Source organism: Diabrotica undecimpunctata, chromosome 3 (genome assembly GCF_040954645.1).
Source record: "Diabrotica undecimpunctata isolate CICGRU chromosome 3, icDiaUnde3, whole genome shotgun sequence".
Taxonomy (NCBI): domain Eukaryota; kingdom Metazoa; phylum Arthropoda; class Insecta; order Coleoptera; family Chrysomelidae; genus Diabrotica; species Diabrotica undecimpunctata.
Genome location: NC_092805.1, coordinates 7,434,068 through 7,454,247, shown reverse-complemented (window position 1 = coordinate 7,454,247; position 20,180 = coordinate 7,434,068). Strand labels below are relative to the sequence as shown.

Genomic DNA, 20,180 nt, shown 5'->3' with positions numbered 1-20,180 from the left:
TGAACCTAATGTAACGATAGACTAAGGGTGACTATTCGTTACAGCATTAAGGGAGTACAGTGATTTTGTACTTGTTATCGGCCCAGTCTCTTAATCTGGGGAATTCCATCCGAATTATCTTGCAACGGATAATATTAACATTTGATTTGACTGGACTATGACGAAAACTCCATTTCACAGCTAACAAAATATAAAAAAATCGAGCGAAAAAAAATTTATGTCAATAAAAAGTCTATTAGATCGCTCGAAATAAGTAAATACCCGTATGACGACGTGATCATCACCATCCCCGACCATCTAGACTTACACTTTCACTCTACCCATGTCGATGGCTATGTGTGTGTTGTAAGAAGTAGCCAAGGTCAGTTTCAACTGTTTCAAGACAAACACCACACCTCGTGCCATGATACTTACCGACCATCAAATCAGTTGTTGACGGGCACTGGACTAATTTTCAAATTGTCGGCAAATTATTGTTATTTAGTGAATTGTTGTGTGCTGCTGCGCTACTTGCCGCAGTATCTCGTGGGTACTTTTGATGATGTGAAAAAGTCAAGAACGTGTCAGCTAGAAATAATAATTGTACTTAAATATTAAAGGTAAGTTTATTATTTTCTATTAGTGTCAAAGTGATACTTTAAGGATTTTAAGAGGAAAAATCGTGTCGCGCAGCTCTTATAACCTTTAAGTGATCAAAACTATATGTAACTGTTCAATTTAAAGCTAACTGTACTTTAATCAGATAAAACATTTATTATTTATTTTATTTATTAAGATATTCATTTAAAATCGCGTACAAAAAACCTGTTAAACTAAAAATTATTGTTGACAATTATTATACAAAACAAATAAATTGATTAATAAAAAACCTACATACCAATAGTTTATACAGTATATTTTACAATATCAACAACCTTATTCGAGTTTAAACCAAAAAGAATAACGATTTGAATATTATTTTGTGCCGAATAATTCGATGTGTAAACATTTTGTTGAGGATATATTTTACCGCTAGTTTGCATTTTAAATATATACTTAATAGTTCCGCTATAAACTATTATAAATAGATCCATTTGTGTTGCCAATATTAAGTAGATAATGTCTTGTTGTATGATAAAAGACTATTTGGAAATGTATGATAGAACAATTTTTATGCCAGTAGATAACAACGGTCTATGTGCAGGCCTATTCAAAGTAAAAAAAAATTATAACATTGATACATTTTGGCATTATTTTTGCTTAATAATTTATTAAAATGATATAATTACTCCAGTTTTCAGAGACGAAAATGCCATTGAACCTATAAAAATCATACAAACCAGCCGAATTTTACTCAGAAACTCCAGTTTAGGACCAGAAAAAAGACGCAAAAAAGTTTACCACTTTTACCCATGGGTTTCCCTCTAACCCCGCCCCTATAGGGGGGTAAAAACGCCAAAAAATCGATTTACTAAGAAGCTGTAGGCCGTAGAAAAAAATGTTTTAAATAAAAAATGTAGCTGAGATAATTTTAAATAAAAATGTTTATTAACACTTTTTGTGTAGAATGAACCGTTTTCTCTAAAACAACGTTTGAAGCGACCTTCAATTTTAAATGTCAGTTACGGGCGCGAAATCAATGTTCAATAAAATTTGTATCAGCTCGACGGTAAAAATTTGGTATCTTTTGACTTAAGTGTCCTATCGACAAAAATCGAGATGCGTTTTAAAGGTAAAGAGTTCAGCTTTTGTATGCAATTTTTGTATTTTGCCGCAAATAAACTCAGATTTTATAAAGGTGTTAAATAGATAAACGTGGCGCAATTTTTCCATTTTCTATGATTTTCATGAGATCAATGCTGAGATCACAACAAACTTGAGCAGGACATAAGTGACACAATTTGGATTTAGAAATGCACTGGGAACGAGGGAAGCTCTGTTCGCTGTGAATGTACCTGTGCATGGATGTTATCAGCCAGTATATATGTGTTTCTTGGATTACAACAAAGCCTTCGATAAGGTCAGACATAACCGTCTTATCGAATTACTTGAAAAGAAAAACTTGGATATGAGAGACATCACGATCATTAGCGCTATCTATTATAATCAGATCGCTGTGGTAAAAGAGAACAAGGTCTTTTGAAATGAAATACATATTGAGAGGGGCATCAGACAGGGCTGTGTCCTGTCTTCTACTCTGTTCAATTTGTATTCAGATGAAATAATCCAGGAAGCACTAGAAGAACTAACTATGGGAATAAAAGTAGATGGCCGACCATTCAATAATATACGGTTTGCCGACGACACTATTTTATTAGCGGAATGTCGTGAGGATTTACAACAAATGGTTGACATAGTGGTAGAAGTCAGTGAAGAAAACGGACTGTCTCTAAACACAAAAAAGACACAATTTATGGTAATTACAAAAGCCCAACAGCTCCAAGAAAACATAACAATACATAGAGAACAAATTAAAAAAGTTGAAAAATATAAATATCTGGGTACAATAATTAACGAAAATAATGAATACACAGAAGAGATTAAGGCAAGAATAGGACAGGCAAGAAATTCTTTCAACAAACTGAAAAAAGTACTCTGCAGCAGGGACATTTCAATTTCTTTAAAGATAACAATTCTGAGATGCTACGTGTTCTCCATATTATTTTATGGGTTGGAGGCTTGGACATTAATGAAAGATGTTTCGGACAGATTAGAAGCCTTCGAGTTATGGGCCTACAGAAGGATATTAAGAATAAGTTGGGTGGATAGAATCATGAATGTCGAGGTGTTAAAAACAATGGGAAAAGATAAAGAGGTTTTAAATACAATTAAAGTCAAAAAACTGCAATATCTGGGACATGTCATGAGGGGCGAGCTTTATAACTTGTTGCAATTAATCATGCAAGGAAGAATACAGGGTAGAAGGAATCGCGGAAGAAGACGCATCTCCTGGTTAAACAATTTGAGAGCTTGGTTTAACTCCACTTCTGCTGACCTTTTTAGAGCAGCGGTATCGAAAGTGCGAATTGCCACGATGGTTGTCAACCTTCTTAGAGGAGATGGCACATGAAGAAGAAGAATGAGATCAATACAATCTATCCCTTTAATTGACTGGCCAGTATGAAGTTTCGATTACTAGAGCCTAACCTTTAAAACCTATAGCATGAAATTTTAGTTTTAAGTTTTGGTAACAAATGTGAGGCATTTGAAATACGCTTAAAAAACGCTGGATTTAAAGTTCCACAAACAATCTAAAACGTTTAAAACTTTATTTTTTTTAATTATACCATTACGTTTTTTAAAAGAACCAACCTTCTGCTATAAACTATACCCAAAATCGTCTTCGTGGAGGCATTTTCCGTGACGTGTGATCGTTTGTAGTGTAAAACATTAAATTCTGCGTTTTTTATTCATATTTCAAATGCCTCATATTCGTTGTCATAAATCAAATTTGAAATTTCATGTCATAGGTTTTAAATATTGATTTTTAAAAACGGAAATTTTGATTGTTGATCTCATGAGAATCGTAAAAAATGGCAAAAATCGCGAGACGTTTATTTATTTAACACCTTTATAAAAACAGTCTATTCGCGGCAAAATACAACAACTGAAGACAAAAGTTGCACTCTCTACCTTTATAACGCATCTTGATTTTTGTCGATGGGATACTTGGATCAAAAGACATCACATTTTTACCGTCGAGCTGATACAAATTTTATTGAACATTGATTTCGCGTGCGTAACTGACATTCAAAATCGACGGTCGCTTCAAGTATTGTTTCTAAGAGAACGGTTTATTCTACACAAAAAACGCTAATAAACATTTTTGTTTAAAATTACCTCAGCTATATTTTTTATTTGAAACATTTTTTTCTATGGTGTACAGATTCTTTTGGTTAATCGATTTTTTTACTTTTTTTTCATTGTACGGGGGGAGTTTTAGGGGGAAGCCCGGGGTAAAAGTGGTAAACTTTTTGCATCTTTTTGGGGTCCCAAAATTATTATTCTTGTCAAAATTCAGCTTGTTTGTATGATTTTTAGGGATCAACTCTCTGACAACTGGACTGTAATATCTAATAACTACAGCTGTTTTGGTAGAGTGCCTTTCTCAAGTGATTTATTATTGGAATGTGTTTACACTGGATAGTCTTTTTAACTGAATAGGTTGAGTTCAGAAATATGTCTGTATTTTTTAATTTGTTAATTTGCATAGATTCTAATAAAAATAGCTTAAGGCCTTTATTTTGGATGTGAAGAATTTGAAATTTGTCAATAAAACAATGATTAAGATATAGAAAATGAAGTGCGTACGTAGAATCTGTTTATCCATTATTGAAATCCCTTTTATGTTCTACTGTATGTTTGTTAAAAGTTTTACCAGTTTGACCGATGTAAGTTTTTGGGCAGTCGCCACATTTAAGTTTGTATACACCACTGTGTAAGTGCTTTTTATTTTGGCTCTTGTTGTTTTTAATGTATTTGCCCAAGTTATTGTTTGTTCTAAAAGCTGCTGTTATTTTTTTCTTTTTTATGTGTTTGGCTATTTTTGTTGATTTCTTGCCTGTACATATATGTAATCGAGCAGAAAGTACTGACCACCACCAAGTACCACTCTAGAGCTATTGTGTGAATCGAAATCGATTCTATAAGGGTATATTTTTTTACGGTACTTATATTAAAAAAAATTGCAACATTTTCTTAGAAATATTATTTATTGTCACTGAAAATTTTACAATTTTATGGAAAAAGCTTATATAAGTTAAAAAAAAAGTAATAATAACAATAACAATTAAAATTTACTAAAATTACATAAATCGTCAATATCACAGAATAAAACATAAAATATACAATCCATTGCAAAATTTTACTATATTGCAAATTGCATAATAAAACCTTACGAACTAGTTTACGATTATTATTAAATTTGTTACTAAAAAACAGTTTGAAAAAGGACTGACTTTTCATCTTATTAACAATTATAACTTTTTTTATGCCACGTGCTTGTTAGTAGGCTCAATAAAAAGCTGGTAAAATGGAACACCTTTCAATAAAAACCTTTTCTGATCAATAGGAAACATGAGCATTTTTTTTAATCTTCTCGATTCTCGCATTTCGACCGCCATCGTTTTCTGTCCATCCATTCGTCTTCTTTGGTATGGGTATAAGATTCCCACAGGCAAAAGACCACTCGGACGTCCCAGAATGCGATGGAGAGATAACATCCAAGCAGATCTCCGAAAAATGAACATTCCATTTGACCCTAGGTTGATGGAAGACCGAACAAATTGGAAAAAAGTTGTACAGTCAGCCAAGACCCACCCAGGGTTGTAGCGCTACGTGATGATGATGATTCGTCTGCTTTGATGGCTCTATCTCTCATTATGTGCCGTACATTTTCATTGTTGTGGTATGTAATTTAAACCTTTCTTTGACCATCTATCTTCATTCATTCGCTTCACGTGACCATACCACACTAGTTGTCTCGTTTCAGTTGTGTCTACACTGGAATATACAGTATTTGTCCTCCTTCTAATATCTTTATTCCCGATATGATCTTTTTTGGATATACCACACGCTCTCCTTAGAGAATCTATTTCCGCTATTTCTATTCTTTTTTTTTTATCTTTTTTCGTGATCTGCCAAACTTCTGCACCATAAGTAGGCTCTACCAAGGTTCGATAGATTGTTGATTTCGTTTCTTGTCTAATATCTTTAGACCATAGTAGAGAGTTTAGAATGTTTACCGCTTTTTCCCTGCTGAGTTTTGTTTTTGATGTCTCTTTTGGTAGTGCCTTCTTTAGATATTATAGATCCGAGATATTTATATTCATTGCATGTTTTTGTGTTTCTAATTTCTAACTCTGGATCTTCTTCATCACCTCCTATTTTAAGATATATGTCTTTGACATATTCATATTGAGGCCCCATTTTTCATATTCTTGTTTTAGTGTTCTAAAAAAAAACATGTAGTCCATGTAATTACTATTTAAATGGGAATAAGCCACAATTAAAGGTTAAAGTACGTTTATTGACGTTTAAATTTCCACTTCGGAAATCGTTCTCAAAAGAATATTCATATTCATAACATTCATATTCAATAATCAATAAAATTTAAATATTTCATACGAAATGATAGTAAAATTCACTAACTTTATTATAAAAAATTTAATTAGTTTATTTTTCCGGGATTTTCTGAATGGTGAAAAGAGCACAATTCTTATTATTTTGGTAAGGTACCTCAATTAAAAAAAAAAAAAAATACTACGTGCCACAGAAGCCAAGATATTGGAAATTTTGCCAGCGCCCTTCAATTCGACGTTCCAATATAAAAAAAAAAAACGAAACTCAGACAGTTCTCTCCACTTTTCCGTGGCGGTATTTTATGGGTATCACCATTTTAATTGTATCACCATTACGCTCGTGCGTAGTATGTTTGTTTTTGAACTTCTTATTGATGATAAGGAATCCATTTAAATCTAGGAATGTGCCTATATTAGCTTCAGATATAATCCATGACTTGAATTTCCTTATATTTAAAATAAAAGTAAAATGTTTTAGTGTTAGAATATTGTTAAAACTTAATACGATTTAAACGAGGATTAAATGATTTCTGGTGTAAAATTTGTTTTTCTTTTTTATCTTTATTACAATGAGTTAACAATTTTATTTGTATATAAGAAATCTCGAGACCAATTCTTATTGCTTTTTAATGGGATAAACTAAAATCAGACTTTTCTTCATTAATTTCACATTAGACGCGTTTTATGTTGATTACTTGGGATACTTAGGGAAATACATTATATTATAAATGATACGCGAAAAAGTACAGAACAAATACAGAAGAAATTATTGAAAAATTTAAAAAAAAAGAGATTTTTTGATTTACTTCTATTCTGCCTTAAATGCATCTCTAACCCAACTAATCAATAGAATAGAATTTATTTAGTTAATATATAAAGATAGTTTTGTTTTTGACAAGTCAAAGGAATAGTGACAATATTTACATACATACATACAAAATTTGTGCGAATTTAAACATTACAAACAGATATTTAATATTAACAATTTAAGAAACGACAAATACACTAAATAAAAATATAAAAACCTGAAATATCGTCATATAGACAAATACCTTGACCAAACTAATACTATTGGGTAAAAGTTGTACTTAGATACTTCGTTTTTGAATAGAAACGTTTTAAAAAGTGTGACTTGATTTTAAGCTTAAACAATAATAACTGAAGACTTTTTATTTCATCGGTCAAAACGTTATACAACCAACATCAGTCGAATTTTTTATGCTCTTTGTCAACCCAAAAAAGGTTGTGCTCCAATAGCATCTCTAGATCTTGTATTGTGATCAAGGCAGTTGGAGTTTATGTTAAACTTACCTTTGTTGGCATGAATTTCAATCAGCGTCTCATATATATAGAATAAAGGTAGTGGCATAATACCTAAATCCAGAAATAAAGGTTTACAGTGTCCTCTACACTCTGCTCTTACAAGTATCCTCACTACTCTTTTTTGGAGTTTAAAAATTTGATCTGCGTAACAAGAATTATCCCAAACAGTTATTCCGTACTGTAAATTGCTATGGAATAGTGCAAAGTAGCACATTCTAAGGGTACTTTTAGGAACCATATAAACTAAGTTGCCTATTAAAAACATATACTTGCAGCAAGTCTAGAACTTAATCTGTATGAGCACTCCAATTCAAATTATCATCTAGGAAGATGCCTAATAGTTTAACACTATTTCTTGAGATAAATAAAGATCTAGATCTAAAAATTAAATTCTGATTTTTCTCTTCATTTAGCTTCAGACAATTAGGTACAAACCTTTTTTTTTGCTTTCTGGGTATCATTATCTATTATTTATTATTTTTAAATTATGCTGATTAATATCAGTATTAATGAGAGTTGTATTGTCTGCGAAGCAAACACATTTTATAGGAAAAGTATAGAGAAATGAATCCATCAGATAAATAAGAAACAAAGTGGGTAATAATATCCAACCTTGAGGAACTCCATATTCGACAGTGTTAAACTCAGAATAGCTGTTATTAAGAAAAACTGGCTGTTTTCTATGTGTTAAGTATGATCTAAATAGATTAAGAGTGTTTCCCCTAATACCGTGTTTATGCATTTTTTCCAACAGTAATTCATGCGAAACACAATCAAAAGCTTTGGATAAGTCATATAATGTCGAAAACACAAAATGACCTTCCTCCAAGCCATCAACTATATATCTCTCACAATTTTCTGTATAGCTGGTGTAGTGCTACATTTTTTTCTAAGGCCATATTGATTACAAAGTACTTTGTGTTTTTCTAGATATTCTATAAAACGATGTGATGACTAACGTGATGGCTATCGATATTAATCGATTTACTGAAGAACTAAATACTAGTCATAAATTAGAAATGGGTCGTTTAGAAAAGTTACTTGGATAAATATTGGTATAGGAATTCAAGGCAATGAAGTTGTAAGATTCCTTGACCAAAGAAAGCGTTGCAGCTGGACAGTTCATCAAGAGTAATCTGGGAGCCGAAAAATACTTAATCGTATCTGGAAGTAACTAAGGGAAAAAGTGGAAACTACATTGAAAACGATTTAGCACTAATAGCACTAATAGATTTACATCGAGTATTATGACTGACTTTTCGTATAGAAATTTTGACTTTACAAAAAACCATATAATAAATTTTCATCAATTTGCATCACACAAATGCTATTATTTTATCCCTTATAAAACCTAAAAAATTAATTTTAGAACCTTCTAATATGTACCAATTACTGTAACATATTAAATACGCGAATTAATGGAAAAGGTAGTAAATCTTATACTAATATGGAGATCAGAAATATCACACCTCTAATCCCAGAGAAAATGGTTTTAGAAAAAATTTATCGGGATATTCTTTACCTCGAAAGTGACTCACATAAAGCACTTCTTTTTCAAGTACCGTGTCCTATTTAGCCAGTATACACGTCGTGTTCCTAAGCTTCTCCTGAACAGTCATCATCTACATCAACCTCCTCGTCAACCATGCGTCCTCTGTTGCTGGACATAGGTCTCCCTCATCTCTTTTCATCTGTCTATGTCTTGTGCGGCTTGCATTCAGTTTTGCTCCTTGTCTTAGTCTCCACTCGACAATATGTTTTGTCCATCGGTTTTCTGATAATCTGGCGACGTGTCCTGCCCAATTCCATTTTAGCGACGCGATTTTTTCGATAGCGTCTGTTGTTTTTGTTCTACCACGTATTTCTTCGTTTGGGATTTGGTCTCTCAGAGTGACACCCAACATCTGGCGCTCCATAGCCCCCTGAATCACGCAAATCTTATTCACTGCCTTGTTTGTGAGTGTTGATATTTCTGCTCCATAAGTGAGTACAGGTAACACACATTGGTCAAAGATTTTCCTTTTGAGGCGTTTAGGTATCCGATTTAAATACATAGTTTAATTTACCAAACGCTGCCCAGGCTAATTCTATGTGACGTGGCAGCTCATACGTCTGGTTATCTCTGCCCAACCGAATTTCATATCCCAACTACTTATACAATGTAGTCTGCACAATATTCTTTCCATCAACAGCAATATTTCGATTTAGCACCAGATTACTCATTATTTGCTTCTTGTTCATATTAATCTTTAGTCAGACCTCCAAGGAAGCGTGATATAATTTTTCAAACATTATTATTGCATTATCCATACGATCGGCTATAAGGACGATGTCATCTGCAACTCTCAAATAACTTCGCTTCTCTCCATTTATGTCAATACCATGCTCGTTCAGATGTGCCTTCTTACAAGTATGTTCTAAAAGCGTCGTGAATAGCGTTGGAGAGACGGTGTCTTCTTGCCGTACTCCTCGCTGTATACAGAATTTATTTGTTTCTTGTTCAGATAGTCTTATATCTACATTTTGGTAGATATATTTGATTATGTTATACTGTAGCGATGGTCTCTTCAGCATTCTGTCAATGCTTTTAACATTTACTGGTAGGTTATAATATCGAATGCTTTTTCGTAGTCGACAAATATCAGTGCAAATGATTTGTTGTATTCTGCAGACTTCTCTATCAGGTTCTTTTTTATCACTAGTAAGTGGTCATTAGTGCTGTATCCCGATCTAAATCCAGCTTGTTCTCTAGTCCAGTCTTTTTTTGATAATTTTTGTGAAAAGTTTATATGTTCGCCAGGGAATTTGTTATTTTTCATTTCTAATAGTGCCGTTTTGATTTCGTATGGAGTTACTTCTGGCATTAATTCTGATCCCTGGTTTGTAATTTTGGGCAAGGGCTGATCTTGCCTTTACTCGGTGCTCTCATACATTTCGCGATCAAAAAATTCGACAACCTCAAGGATTTTGGTTCTATCAGTAGTAATTTTTCCATCTTTGTTTTTTATTTTGTACATATTTTTGTTGCCTATGTTGTTCGTATTTCGCTTCAAAACTTTTAAACTTTTGTTTTCCTGAATTATTTTCGTTATTTCTCTTGTATTGTTTTATCTTACATCTTTTCGGATTGACCGTTGGATATCTTTATTTAATTTCTTTATTGTTGTTTAGTTGGAGCCGTATTTTTCCGTCAGCTGTCTTCTTTTACCTATTAGCTCTTTGGTATTTTTGCTTAGTTTTTCTTTGTGTCAGAATGGTCGGGCAGCACTCCCTTTCCGTATCTTTTAGAGTCTTTGTTATTCCATAATTTACTTGATCTACATCTTCTATTTTATCTTGCATGTCTTGTATATGTCTGGTTAGTGCATCTTCATACAGCTCGTTATTTTCTGAAGGAATCCATTTCTTTTTTCTTGTTTTTAGGATCGTCTTTGTTCTTTAGAATTTGAAATTTAATAGTATCTTAGCTCCGATTAATCTGTGGTCGCTTTCTATTGAAAATTGGTTTTATAATAAAATCTGTTTCATTGTTGAAACTGCCATCTTGGCTGATCATTGACCATTTACGCTAAGGCTTTTTATCGAAAAAAGAGTTTATCATGGATAAATTTTTCTGGTGTAAGAAGTTCAGCAATCTTTGCCCTCGTACATTTTTTTTGCCATTTATTATTGATCGTGAGCAACATATATCTCTCTCCTCTTTTGGTCCTTCGAGTCGGATGTTTTGTATAAAACTTAATGAGGTCGCTGGTTAAATGATATTCGATAAATAATAATAACGAAAAAATGGAATAATTTGTTTGTAAATCAATTAGCGAAAAATAGCAAATATAACTGTCAATAAATTAGGAAAGAAACTGGTCTTACTCATTATTGTTGTCTGTACAAAGAATATAGACTTACCTTTTGAAATATTTGAATCGTAGCCAAAGAAATCTCGTTGGTAGCGCGTCGGGGCGCCGGCCGGCGCTCGATGGCGAGAACCTATCACGCACTAGGTCTGTCTCGATCGCTGTCTGGGGATGAAGTGTTTTTAGATTGCAGGTCAGAAAAGAATCTTTTGGCCGTTGGGTAGAAGAGGGTACATCAATAAATCACCCTATTATATTGTGATTTAGAATGCAATAATTTAAATTAATTGAGACCGTAATACGAAACCGTACACTTGTGTGCATATTTGTGACACAGAATACAAAGGAAGTCAAATTCTCCGCACTTAACATAATACATGAGACAACCAGTTTACAGGAAGCAATATATTTTACCAAAGTCGTTAGAATAGTATTGAATTAGATAACATTACAGTACCGTAACAGAAATATTAATAGTAAAAATATGAAAAGAAATAGTACATACTTTCCCAAACACATGACATCGCTATCTTTTTACTCTTTTTTCATTTTTGCAAAACGTCGTTCTTTGTAAGCTTATCCACAAAGCATATTTTTTAAATTCTCCTGTAAGTTCACCTTCTAAATGTTCTTCCAGTTGCTAATGTCTTTTTTAGCATCTTTTCTTCCACTTCATACAATATCACCGAAAACACACAACACTTCAGTATTCGTACTTGGCGTTGCAGTCTCAGGTAATTGCTGCAAAGTAATTTTCTGATCTTATTAAATATTGATTGTGCTTTTCCTATAATTGAGGGGGCGTTGAAGTATTATGTAGCGCAATTTGAGGGAAGGGAGTTTTCTAAAACTTACAGTACGTTATAAGGGCGGGAGTTGTTTTTTACTGAAATAAAAATAACTAGAGATTTTTAGAAGGTTTTATGATGAGTCCCTTGATTGTTTTGTAAACTTTTTTATTTTCTTCTTTTTGTTTGTATTTTACGGGGAATCCATTGGCCATTTTTTTTTCAGTATTCGCTAGTATTTTAAATACGTAATACACCGAAATACATTGCTGTCTGTCTCGTCAGTTCTGTCCCCCCGGAGGGTGTATAGTGGTCATCGTGATGTGTATTGTTCGTTCCCATAGATCTCTATCTTTGGTCATTTCTTTTACCTCATGCATAGGTATTTCGCATATTCATGTAATTTGGTCGATCCATCTTGTTGGGGATCTTTCTCGTGATTTTGGACCATGTACCGGACCTTTCCTTAAATAATCTTCCCATAATCTAAATCTTTTCATGTTTTCTGTGTCTACTCTCATAACATTTCCAAACTATTTTAATTGTTGGAGATGAACTTTGCTGGAGAACCTAAGTGTCATTAAAAGGGGGAGATTTTCATCCTTAGCTGTCCTTGACCTTTAAAATTGGCGCTTGATGGTTTCGGTAAGGTGGTATTAGTTACAGCGGGTCGACACACCTATCTATAAGGAGTGGGAAGCACGCATTCCCTACAGCGAACACCCATGCCGACGATTTCGAGTCACTTTTATCAGTATCTGCATACAAACCCTTAATGATGGTAAAATTGAATACGGTGAAGCCAATGATCATCATATTTTTGTAGATGGTGGGCCGCATGACAACCCGCGCTATCGAAGAGTCAAGAATTTTGCCATTTAACACGTCAGAAGTACCTGAATGCTCTGTTAACTGTGTGTAATGCATCTGGGAGGAGGGCATACACTCATGGCCTGTCTTAACAAACGACTGTCAGGTCTCATTCTGCTGCATGAACATTTTGGTTCTCATCTCTACAACAAAAAAACTATTATTGATGATAGTTTGAGAAAACGCATTTTTCAGCACGCTTGGGAACCAAAGTCTGGAGAAAAATAAACATTGTGAACTACGATGTTTCATCAGAATCTAATGTCATGGTATAGCACTCATGTCCGTGAATCGCAATATTTCTTGCAAGTGATTAAATGTGCAGACGAATCCTGCTGTTCCTGTTCGAGTAGTAGATTAAAATCTTTCTTTCCTGATTTCTTGCCGCCAGTCTGTCCAATCTTTAAACCACAAACACACTTAGTCATATTGATAGTTAGCAAAAAAACAAAAACTATTTTACTAATACAAAAACAAGTTCGACTATGTCTCATTGCAGTAATGTCGAATTTCATAGTTTGGTTCGTAGATTGATGATACAAAATGAGTGAGCCAAGTTCATGAAATTTTGTAAAACCAATTAAGTGATCAGTTTAATGATTTCTGCTAACATATTTTGCCAATTTTATAGCACTTTTGATCTTTTATTTTGTTTTGCTTGACCCAGTTTCTTTGTACTACTAGGATTATCTCACTCAGACTATTTGAGAGGGATATCAAAGGTCGGAGTCTAAACACATAAAAACATGTCATAGTGATAGTTAACAAAAAAACAATAAATATTCCAACTATTTTACTAATACAAAAACAAGTTTGACTATGTCTCATTGCAGATAATTAAATGTTTTCAGTAATGTTGGATTTCATAGTTTCAATCGTACATTGATGATACCACATGAGTGAGCCAGATTCAAGAAATTTTGTAGGACCAATTCTATCTATTTGATCTTCTATGATCAGTTTAATGATTTCTGCTGTTATCTTTTGTCAATTTTAGACCACTTATGAGCTTTCCTTTTGCTTTGCTTGACCCAGTTTCTCTGTACTACCTACTAGGATTATCTCACTCAGACTATTTGAGAGGGATATCAAAGATCGGAGTCTAAACATATAAAAACATAAAAATGAAGACATTAAAAATAATAAAAGAATATTGGAATAGAACTGACCGGAATACGAAGGACAGGAACGTCCAGAACGTGGAAAATGAACTTATAAAGACGAACGTAAAAGAATATTGGGGAGGGGCGCAAGAGATTGGATGGAAACAACTAATACGACAGATAAAGATATCTCAAGATTATAAAGCTAACAGAAGACCATCCTTTTGAATCTGTGCACCGATTTCTTTAACTGGTGAATAACTAATTTACATGACCACTAAGAAGTGATATATTGCAAATTAAATTATAAGCCTAATTTTAGTATGCTCTCATGACTGTGTATTCAACTCCAAGCAATTTAGGACATTTACTGAATTTAAATACAATTCAATATTCAAAATTTTTAATTATATAATATGCAAGGCAATGTACTTGTACCCATAAATATAATTTAAATATTTTGTTCCCAACCTTGGAGTTATGCGGTATTTATAGTACTATACAATTCACTGTTATCTTGAGATTGTTTCTTGTCTCTAGGTTAATTTTAATTATTGTCATATTTTAAAATTTCTTACAAGGTTTTAAGGAGTAAATATTATGACTATTGAAATTATTATCAGAACTAAAACGCATCTATCACAAGTGGTTTGTTATTTTTGTTTCTAAAGCAGCAATAAAAATAAAAGTACCTACTCTAAAACTTTTACTCGGTATTCTTTATTTGTTATATTTGTTATAATGCCTCCTTATTGAAAGTTATGGTTTTACGAATAGTAGAATTGTTTAAATAAAAACATAAGGTCAATCAGGGTAAATGTGGACAGGGAAAAATGAGGACATCGAAAAAAAAAAATCGTTAATAAAAGCGCTATGTTGAATTTGTCTTGGTATCTCCCTTCTACATATACTTAGGTGAGATCTACTAGCAATCTACGAACTCACAATAAAAAGCTGTTATTTTAACGCACCTGACACTGAAAATTAACCTATAAAATATTTGGTGTATCGGTTTGGTCGGCTGTTACGGTAAGTACTGTTACCTTAAAAATATTTAAAATATTGAATGTTTTTCATCACAGCTGGCTTTAATTGATTAAGTAGAACATTTTTTTAATACTTGATTTAACCGCAAACCTTTGTGAGATGTTTATTTTGTGTCTCCAGAATTTTGCGGCAATTGCGAACGCGTCCCCAATTAACCCTAACAGCAGGGCCGCCGCTACCATGTGTGCCAAGTGTGCATCGCACACTTGGATAATACTCAAACGCGTTTCATTTATCATGTATACTTCTTTTTTTCATCCTAATCTAAAAAAAAAATGCCAGAAAATATTATTTATTGTATGAAATGCCGCCCTTTTGCAGGTAGTCATAAAGCAGTTTTGGGAATACTTTTTAATTGAAAGCGGCTGGCGGCTTTCGGACTTCAGTTATTTGGGATTTCACACGTAGATGCTTTACAAGAATTTAGGCAAGTGGCTGTAAAGTTTCTGTTATAATATTGTTTCTATGATTATGTTTATAAATGGGCTATTATGTCTTGTTCAGTCTTAGTTGAGAATTCGATCAATTTAGACACGCTTTTGATAAACGATTTTGTTTGTAAAATATAGTAGTGTATCCGTTTCTTTTGCACAGTAGTTACTGTATTTCAAAGTAACGTCGAGATTAGAGCAATTTTATTCGTATATGCGTTACGGCTACATATTATTTGGAGAAAAATTATTGGACAACTTATTTGAAGTGTTTTTGGATTTATTTTGTTAAATTCGCCCGGCTTCGTCAATAAGTGATAATTTCAAAATGTCCGAAAGAAAAAGAAAACGACTTTCAGGCTTTCAATATAGAAAAATAAAAGAGGCAAAAACTGAGGAGAAAAAAAAAACTTAGCGGTGCACTGAAATCATTTTTGATGAAAAACATACATGAAAATATAGAGGACTCGGATATAAATTTGGGACCTTTAACTTCAAGCGAAGTCCAAACCATAGAAAAAAGTACCAAACAGTTGAATATTCCTGCGGATAAAGAATATAGAATATAGAACACGAAGTGTGTGCGACATTGGACATTAAAGATATAAACATATAAAGTTTGCCGAGACGAAAGCCCGAAAAGTGCGTTTTTAGTTTTTTTATGTGTTTATGTTTCTATTCACGGTTTATTTTAATTAAATGGACGTTTAAATAAGGATATTAGGATATACATATTCTGGACGTTGGATCATGGTTATTAAATTAGGATAAAGGACATTTAAATTAGAATATTAGGATGGGATATTAGGATATACATTAAGATATACATTAGGATAATATATGGACGTTGGATCATGGAGATTAGTCTAAATGTTCAAGTAAGTATTTATCTATTTACAAATTATTATTGTTACATTATGCACCTTTTGCACATTTCTTTAAATAATAGTATGTATGTCGAAAGTATTGGAAGGGGGGCGGCAAATATTAAGTTGCACACGGGCGGTCAATACCTTAGCGGCGGCCCTGCCTAACAGTTAACGTTACAGGTTAAAATAAATTGCAATATGGTAAGAAAATATATTAAAAAAAAGACCAGAGAAAACCTAAACGACAGAAAACGTAAAAGCTGTCGGAAACGACGTCAAAAACCACAACCGTTCTTATCGCTCTGTTGCAAAATATTATGGAGTTCCAAGAAGCGAATATATATATCCGAATAAATGGAAGAAAAACTTCACTGGAATATCTCGGCGCTGGTCGACATAATGCCCTTTCGAAAGAAGTTGAGGGTCAACTAGATTTTAGCGAGAGTCGACTTTGATTATCCCATGGATAATGAAGAATTAATATCTTTCGTTTAAAGTTATTGTCAAGATTCAAACATTTCCACTCCTTTCAAGCAAAATAAACCCGGTTAAGATTGGTATAAGCATTTTATGAATCGACATCCTCGATTATCATTAAAGAAACCACAAAGTTTTCAAAATAAAAGGGCCCTGTCTTCTGATCCTTTTGTTGTAGCTGGTAGCAGATCATTACAAAAAATTACAACAAATTCTTTTTCAACTGTGAGCTTTTCTTCAACTGCGACGAGTCTGGATTTTGTACGGATCCCTCCAAAATTAAGGGTATTGGCCAAAAAAATAAAGCGCTTTATCAACGCATTCGTGGCACAGGTCGTGCAAATATATCAATCAACTATGATGTGAAAAAAGTTAAAAGATCACTGCCAAATGTGGAGCCTACTCAAAAAGTACTCTTAATGTTTGATGGACACAAAAGCCATATAAGTGCAAGACTTGTACAAGCTGCCTTACAAAACCAAATAATTTTATTTCGATTTCCTAGCCATCTAACGCACAGACTGCAGCCTCTAGGTTTTTCTGTTTTTACTCCTCTAAAAACAGGATGGCATAGAATATTACTCACAGAAATGAGAAAATATTTGGGTGTTATCAATAAGAACAAAATGTCGAAAAAAGATTTTTCTATTGCCATCAAAGATTTATGGATAAAATATCTAACTCTGGATATCATCGTTCTTGTTGGTACAGGTTGTTTGCCAGTGGACCAAAGTAAATTTCCAGAGAATGATTATGATCAAGTTGCGTTAGCTAGGTACAAATCTACCATTAAAAAACATATGACTGCCGAGGACACATTAACCACAAGTTTGGAAAATGCTGATACCAGTCAAATGACTTCTGGTTTCAACGTTTCCGTAAGCGAATTAACAAATGATAATGCCGCTTAACGAAATATAATTGATTTCTTCGTAAATAAATTAAAGACGAATGTAGAAAGTTCGGTTATTCCAACACCAGTCAAAGAAAGACAAATGCGGTTTAAGCAACTTCAATATGGAGAAGTTTTACCTTCCAAAGAGGTTTTAGAATGACTGCGTCAAGAAGAAGAGAGAAAAAAAGTAAAGTTACAAAACGAAAAAGAGGCAAAGGAGATAAAACTCCACAAACTAGAACAAAGAAAAAGGTTCGAAAAAAAAATATTTCGGTAAGCCAATCTGATACCAACGAAGATTTGGAAAAAGAAATGCAAGAGCATATGTGACAGTGCGATAGCGATATAAGCTTGAAATATGATATCGACGATGATACGCCTGGAAATTTTTTAAAAGGAGATGTTAGTTCATCGCAGAAAAATACCATTGAATTAAATTGAGAAAAAGCGCAGCAAAAAGAACAGATGGCAACAGATAAGCCATGCACTAGTAATATTTCCCAACTATTAGGCTGCAATGATAGTTGCCAAGATTTACTTAATAGTTATTCTACAGTAATCACTTCGAAAACATGGTACGTTGGTCTGGTATCGGAAATTGTTTCCGATAAAGAAGTGAAAATGATATTTTTAGATCGACTAAGAAGTTCTTTTAGATGACCAATGCATCTGAAGATTGAGAATGTAGCAGTAGAATCAATTATAATGGAGATATCTCCAGAAGGCAAAAATCCCGTAACATTATACTCTTCTATTAAGGACATTGAACAAGCCTGGAAAGAGTCGAAGATTTCTCACAAATAGTATTGTTTTTATTTGCAGTTGCAGCAAGGTTCGCCCCACATTGTATGCAGGGCAGACGAATACCACATGATGCGCGTCATCCACCACTCCACACTCGGGACACATATTATTCTCGATCTTTTTTATTTTATATGTATAACACCGGAAAGATCCATGTCCCGTCATAAATTGGGTGAAGTAGTAGTTGTGTTTACACTCATACCATCTTACTACATCTGGGATAAGGGCCCTCGTCCAGGCAGCCTTGTCTGTTTCCCTTGACCATTAGTCCTGCCAGATCTCCAAACTCTTTTTTCTTTCTTGTGTTTCTGAACCTAAAGCTCCATTGCCCCTTTGGTGCATCCGACCCCTTTCATTAGCCAGGATATGCACCGGTACAGCACCGGCCACTACTTGTAAAGCAATGGTTCATACGGTCTTGTACGTGCTGCATACTCTGATCAATGGTTTCCTCTGCTTCCTAAGAAGCATGTCTTTATATTTTGCTTTGTTGAGGATCTCATGCCACATTGGGGCCCCATATAGTAAGACATGATTGACTGTAGGATAACTGATATTTGTGTGACCCGGGGCCTCCTACATTCGGCATTATCTTATTAAGGGTCGAGGTCCTCTCTTTCGCCTTCCGACATGCTTCTTGTATGTGGTGTCTGAATGCCATTTTGTCGTCTAGTATGATTCCCAAGTATTTTACGGTCTTCTGGGGTCTTAGGTCGGAGCCTCTGAACCGAAAATTTACCTTTTTTTCTATCCCGTGGTCCCCCCAAGATGATCACTTCTGTCTTTTCTACTGCAAGTTTTAGGTCATTTTCTCTCTATCCATCTCAAAGTTTTTTCTATTACTTTATTTACTTTGTTTATAATACCCAATTCATATCTTCTATAAGTAGGGCTAGGTCGTCTGCGTAGGTAATATCCCTTACTCCTTGTGTTTTGTTTACTTCTAGTACCCCGTTGTATAAAATATTCCATAGTGTAGGTCCCAGGACTGACCCTTGGAACTCCAGCAGTCATTTTCATCTTATTTTTCTTCGATATGCATACGCTTCTTTGCAATAGGTAGTTCCTATCAGGAGAAGACTCGTTCTGTGGTCCAAAAAGTGAAGAAAATATAGCACTATCTGTGTAATTTTATTAAAATTTCATTAAAATAAAATTAATTTTGATAAAAATGGATTGTGATTTAACTAGACCCATTTCAAATGACTTGGAGGCAGCAAAATATGTATCAAAGTAACCAAAATTACAATATTAGTATCACAATCGCCAATGTTTATTTTTCTTTTTAAATTTTCTCAGTAGATACTTGACAGACTATAAAAAATGTGTGTGAAACAAAATCCTCATTACATATTTAAAACAAATTATAATAATTAGGCAAATCGTAACCGAAATAAAGCTACCAGAGAATTTCGCGGTTCCTGTAAAATTGGTCAAGGTGGAGATTGGCGACTTTAATAATAGGCGACTGATTTATTATTAAAAAACTTATATTTGTCTGAGTGAATGTCAAAATAATAGAGTAGAATATTTACCCGTTCAATGTTAGAAGTCAGTACATAAAGAAATTGTTTTCAAGTTTACAATTCAAGGCAAAAGTAAGTTATGCAACCAAGAATCCCAAAACACAGTTGTATACAAAATTACTACTTCGTCAGCTTTC

The 20,180-nt window shown here is 33.6% G+C and overlaps 1 protein-coding gene across 1 annotated transcript in view; it reads left to right on the top strand.

The window, feature by feature from the left end:
• The first annotated feature begins 305 nt into the window (after nucleotides 1–305).
• yellow-b (L-dopachrome tautomerase yellow-b) overlaps nucleotides 306–20,180 on the top strand; it is a 105,792-nt gene continuing 85,917 nt past the window's right edge. Inside the window, exon 1 of the mRNA XM_072525223.1 lies at nucleotides 306–599. The gene's annotated coding sequence lies outside the window, so the exon portion shown is untranslated. The remainder of the gene's footprint in view (nucleotides 600–20,180) is intronic.